Genomic DNA, 6478 nt, shown 5'->3' with positions numbered 1-6478 from the left:
TTTTTTAACACCTAATTAAGAAAACGGCATTAAAATCGTACGTAAATATGTTTGTTCATGCGGTAAGTCATCCTCCAGCAGCTTCCTGTTGTCTTCTTTGCGGTTTTTGCAGTGGTAACATCCGGTTGTTGATCAAGTGACTCCTGTGATGCAAAAAATGGTCAAAAACTACCTCATCAAAACTTTTTATCTGCAAATGATCATTCTATTGAGCAAATTTATTTTCAAAATGTCAAATTGTGCAATTAAATGGTCAATAGAAACACAGATTCTGAGTTGTCTTACACATTTATTTCATTTTATTTCTTTTTCTCTCATTCCAAGATGAAAAAAAACTGACTTATTTTGTCCTTGATTGATTTTCTTCAACAATTTGAGTTGCTGTGCCACTCCTGTTGAGCAGGAATCTATGAAACAATCTCTTGATTTGATTTAAAAACAACACTGCAAAGTTCCCCTACAATGTTATCTTTGAGTCGCTGGTTAGGCCACAGATGTTATGCAATACTTTGTGATGCCTTCACCGTGCCAGAAGAGGTTATCTTTCAAACAGACTTAGAATTGGGCTTATTATCAATCAGTGCAATAATCTAAACTTATCTGCAGAGCAACAAGTCCTGCTTCTGCAAAACGGCTTAGATGAGTAACCGGAGTGTAGCCGAGGTAGCTGCTTGTCATTGCATGACTTTTAGCACGACTGAGCTGCAGTGTAGAGTTTCCCATGTCAGAAAGCAGTGCAATGCGGGCTGTTATGTAACAGGATTCCTGACATGCATCTCTCTCTTTGTGTGTTTTTACTTCCTGGAGTGCTTGTCGGTGCGTGTGTTGTTGTGTGAAGGCCTGCAGAGCGTTCTCTCCCAAAAACAAACCGTCAGATCTGCGCTCAGACAGGAAGGATTGACACCAGAAGCCGGGAGCCGCAGCCTCCAAACACGTCACGCTTCATTTTCAGGTCGCGGCGTTTTCAGCTGCACAAACATGAAAGACAAAACGGGGAGTAGTGGCACAGAGGTACAGACAAAATGTTTTTTATGCTGAGGAGGAAGCCACGGTGCGGAGATAAACAGCTCTCATGCGAGCGTACTGCAGGGCGAGCAGAGAAACCACAGCGTACGTAAGACGGCACACAGGTATACAGGCTGAGCGTAGCGATGTGAAGGAGATGAGAAACTTTGATTAGGACACCAGCTGGTTCATACACACACAGTCACATGCCCTCACACCTACGCATCAGCGCTACTCAGAAATACAACTATATATGAAAGCGTGATTACAGCACAGCTAGCAGAGGACGCTGCACAATACGGGGAAGCCACAAATTAAGAAACTTCAGAAAATGTTTTTTTTTTTAGAAGCTCAAGAGCCACAAACACACTCAGCTGCCACTTTATTAGGGACACATGCTAAGTTGCGTGACAAGACAAATAGTGAAGTAACCAATCAGAATCCAGCAATACATTTAGACAGATATATGAACTCCAACCAAACAGAGGTGGCACCCAAAACCTTTACTCAAGTGAGAGCAGCACTGCTTAAAGTAAAGAGCAGCCATCTAAGAAATTACTCAGAGTAAAAAAGTATTTGGTAAAATGTTTACTCGAGTACTGAGTAACTGATCAAATTGTCAATCATTTAATATTTAAAAATTACACAATCAGATGGACCAAAATATAAAGTTAAGTGGAAATTTTGGTATTTCAAGGACCAAATTGACAATAATTCACATAAGTAACAAAAAAATACCAAAATCAATCTTTTTTTTCTTTTTTTTTTTTTTACAAATCAGTTTCTTTCAATAAAAACATATGAAACTTTAACAAACACTGCAGGTTTGAGTCTGGTGAATTTTTGGTTAAAACATGTTTTTCATTCAGTGGCTAGAAAATCTAGAAATTTTTACTCAAGTTAGAGTAAAAATACTTCATCATAAAATTACTCAAGTAAAAGTAAAAATACTCCTAAAAGTGCATTTATTCCAAAAAAGTTACTCAAGTAAACATAACTGAGTAAATGTAATTAGTTACTACTCAACTCTGCGTATAAATGGCCAAATACAGAGCCAGCTGAAGATATGCGAGATAAACAGATGCTTGGAGCCTCCACACCACCAGGGGGCCCCAAGAGCATCAAGACAGCATGATGAAACATACATAAAACAGTGAATAATGCAAAATAAATTCTGTTAAACAATTTTTTACGTTGTTTTTATAGTTCGTACACAAATTATAGATTGACCTCTTCTTGCTGCTGGGAAAATATGAGATATTAAACTGGTTAACTTGTTTCCTGTAACCCACGGTCCTAGCCTAACCCGTTTACTGTAAATTTAAATGTTTATCAGGTGATGCTACCTTCAAACATTTAAAATAAAATACCGCTCTACTTCTCAAAACTTTATTTTAATTTACTGTAAGGTTGAAATCAACAGCCATAATTACAGTCATTTCATTACAGTTATGAAATGACTGTAAAACACAGAACACCGCACATTTTATAAAGTAAAAGTTATTTAACTAAAAGTGGATCAAAACATGAAATATTTCTCACTTTAGAGATAATTTCCCTGGCTGATTGTAGGAAGCTGTGCTCTTTTTAAGCGTTCTTCCAGTTTTATTTAAATTAGCCCTTTGCAGTTGTGAAGGCATAATGACATGATTTAAGTGGGATCCAGTCTTCTGCTTGCTCTTGTGTGTCTCTGCTTGCTTTTGTTTTGATTGTACAGATGCAGATCATTGTTTAGTTGCAGCAAGTCGTAACTGTGAATCCGTCAGTCGTCACTCCTTTGATTCAGAGCATCTTATCTTATCTGCACTCTCCGTCATCTCAACAATTGGACAGAGTGTCCCAACTGACGTCTGCGTAATATTAAACACGTGATGCAAAGGCATGTACAGCTCCACGGTTAGCACCTCTCTGCTGAACACACACATCTAATGATGCATGCACTTGACCATTCACATTCATAAACAAACAATGTACGCATAAAGTGACGCAAGAAAAGGAGACCAAGAAAACCAAAAACAGGAAATAAGAAAACACCTTGGTGCAGGCTGTGCACTGAGCCACTTGTTTCAGTGTTTCTGTGCAGGTAGAGAGTGAAGGCTGGTGGCGTCTGTAGCGTTTTATGCTAACAGTGTGGTTTTGGTGTCACAGCTTGCCCACTCTGTGTGTTTTTTTTTTTTCTCCACATCTCTAATGAACACGTTTGCAGCAGAGTTCTGTGCAGCGGTATGGTGTTTGTGAGCTTGTTCTGCGCCTCACCACATCACTGGGATGTTGAGTGTGTGCGCGTGTGTGTGCGTGTGTGTGTGTAATGTGGTTTGAACCATGCAGCATCACGGATGTTTCCAGTCATTCTGCTCAGCAACCAGAGTCACCAGCAGATATAGGAACTGTGTGTTCTGATCTTATCGTAAGCTGTTTTCCTCGGTTTCTGTTTCCTTGTTTGCTTTAAAAATAAAAATAACAAATATTACTCAATCCTTATGTAGGAAATAAAGTTCTTCAGCACTAAAACTGGGTTTTTGTGCTTTTCTTTAACTTTTGGGTTATTTTAAAGTGTAATTTGGATGCAGGAAAGTGATTTTTTTTAATTTCTCTTCATCTCTCGGTTTCTTTTTCCGTTATCTCCACACCTCTCCCACTACCTGAGTTTTGCAAACAGCAGAGCATCCTGCAGAGCCGCCGCTGCCACCGCCGCTGCAGTGAAGCCGAACCAACTGTGACTGGAGGTTTCCTCCTCTGATGCGCAGACAAACACCACAGGTGATCGGCACGAGTTGCAGGGGGAAGCTGACTGGAGAGCACATGACTTACAGATACTTTTTTTTTTTTGGTTCGTATTTTCACATAAACACCCCCTCTCCCCTTTTTGGAGTTAATATACTGCCAGACTTGTGGGAAAACCACAATTTAAATATCTCCTACACGCTGACTCCCTCACTTACAGTAATTCATTGTTTGAAGGAGCTTTTTGACTCAGTCGCCATTGGGAACTCGTCAGTTTTTATCAAAAAACATGAAAAACACGTTTTGGGTTTTAGCATTTGTGCTACGAATGCAACAGTTTGTTTCCAAAGGATTTAAATAAACACAAGCAGGTAGAGGTTTATGAGGAACGAGTGATTTTTTTTTCTACCTCTTTGAAACTGTCAAATTTGTTGTTGTCCTGCTTAAACCAGATTAAAATATTAGAATTTTTTTTTTTATTTATTTATTTAGACAAGTTTGATTAGAGAGACAGAAGTTCAAACTGACACAGACGGTTAACAAAAAAACTCTAATCTGAAAAAAATCCATCTAAACTCAGCTTTCTTTCACCATTATTTTTTAATCAGTGTTGTTTATTTTCTAAGTTTATTGTTATATTCAACAGTCGCCATATTTATTTTGTGAAAATGACATAAACTGCAAAACAGAACAAAATAAACCTCAAAGTGCCATTCACATTTACTGGCACCCACAGCACGAGTTGCAGGGGGAAGCTGACTATTTTAAGACTTAAGTCTTAAAATTAATGAATCTTTGATTTCAGTGAATCGGGTTATTTTCCTTCCAGGATGAATTAAAAGTTGTAAAGAGAACAGGAGAAAATTCAAACCAACAGGATTGGATCATATATCCAACTCCAACGTCTTTCTAACCACACAGCCAGATAGATTTAAAGAGGAGCAGCAAAAGCAAATGAGGTGGATTAGCAGTTCTTACACTGACTGGGTCATCCGGAACATGCTACTGTAGTAAATTGTCTCTTCTGCTCGGATATTTAGCTATTAGCTCGTCATGATGGCCATGAGACTCTCATAAAGAAAGTCTTCAGTCAGAGGCCTCTTCAGATTCTCTGTGAGACTGACTGCTACTGGAGATCCTTCCAGCCCCACCATCACTGGAAACTCTTTGAAGATATGAATTATGACAAACTTTAATTTTCCTTTTTAGTACATGAACTTTTTCTGAATTGAACTGAATCAAATTCAGTCAAATCAAATTCATCCGTTCATCACAATATTTTCTCTCCTGGTTTGATTTTTGTTCTCATGGCTTCTTCTTGACATTTTGCCTCACATTTTTTGCTTTCACTAATAATCTTCCTAATAATGAATAAATAATAAATAAATCCGTTTATTATTGAAAGCTTACTTTACTTGATGTTAATTTGCAATGAATGATACTCTAATAATCCTTATTTAGCAAATATAAGAATTACAGATTATAGCCGATGCACAAACTTTAAAGTCTGTTTCAGCTGCTGCTGTTTAAATGTGACCCTGTCATTCTTCCTTGAACAGGTTAGCATAGCTTTGTGGCCTATACAAAACATGTTCATTACATGTTTTTCACAAAATAACTTTAGAAAATTAGATTTCAGTCTCCTCAGTTCTGCCTGTTTTGAGCTCCATTCAGAATGAGCTGTGTTTGAGCCTGTTGTCACTTTAAATCCAAACAAGTTTACACTTGCACGTGAAAACGGCTGCAAACAAATGCACAGCTATACACCAGTACATATTTGAAAGGCAGAAGTGGAGCCTCCTGTACAACCAACAAGAATATAGGAAGTTGTTTCTGGATGGTAAGTCGACAACAAAATATTTGTCTTTTCCAGGAGCCATTGTACAGCACATACTGCTAGCTTGGGATGCTAGGTGACAGGAGGAACTCTCCTGGGGTTGCTAGGTAACGAGCTGGGATTCACTGGGGTTATATGGTGAGCAGCGCCTGCTGATTTGTGATGTTAAAGTCGGAAGGTTTTGGAACAATTTGTTTTCCACTCACCAAAATCACCTGAGTCGATTTTAAGAGCTGAAGTACAAAAACATCCAAAATGTGAATTTTGTATAACAGGTCCATTTTAATGATTTATGAAATCCACAAATAAGTTCAAGGTGGATATTTTGCACTACCATAATACTTTCCAGAAACTCGCTTTCATCACATAGAAAACTTTTTGCTTTTTTAAATGAACAGGATAAGTTGGGAAAAAGACCGAAGGAGTTTCTTTGTCTCTCCATCTCTGGCCTTTGATGTGCAGCGGTGGAGTTGGTCGAGTGTTCATCTGTTTTTAGTCCCGGTGTGGACAGGGTGGCGGGGGAAGGGGGAGCATGAAGAAGCAGACTTGATAGGCAGCGGAAGTGAAGATAAAAAGAGGCACAGCTGGACTGATGGGAGTGATGGGAGCCGCTCTTCTTCCCAGTAACAAACTCACAGAGAAGCAGGAAAAGTTCCCAACTTTCTGAGTCTCACACACTTGTGCAAGGACAGACGGGAAAGATTCCTCCTTTGTCTCTTTCCCGCACACACACACACACACACACACACTTGGCTCCTTGCTGCTGTTGTCAGTAAGTGGGCCCCTCAGACTCCACCCTTCATTCTTCATATATAGTCAGGTGCTTTTTTTCTTACCCAGAGAAATCAATCACCAGTCCGCTGCTCGTCTACGGCCTGAACACTTTGTGTGTGTGTGTGTGTGTGTGTGTGT

This window comes from Poecilia formosa, unplaced genomic scaffold, assembly GCF_000485575.1.
Source record: "Poecilia formosa unplaced genomic scaffold, Poecilia_formosa-5.1.2 Scaffold406, whole genome shotgun sequence".
Taxonomy (NCBI): Eukaryota; Metazoa; Chordata; class Actinopteri; order Cyprinodontiformes; family Poeciliidae; genus Poecilia; species Poecilia formosa.
The sequence above is the reverse complement of the archived record's forward strand: the minus strand, read 5'-3'. Positions refer to the sequence as shown.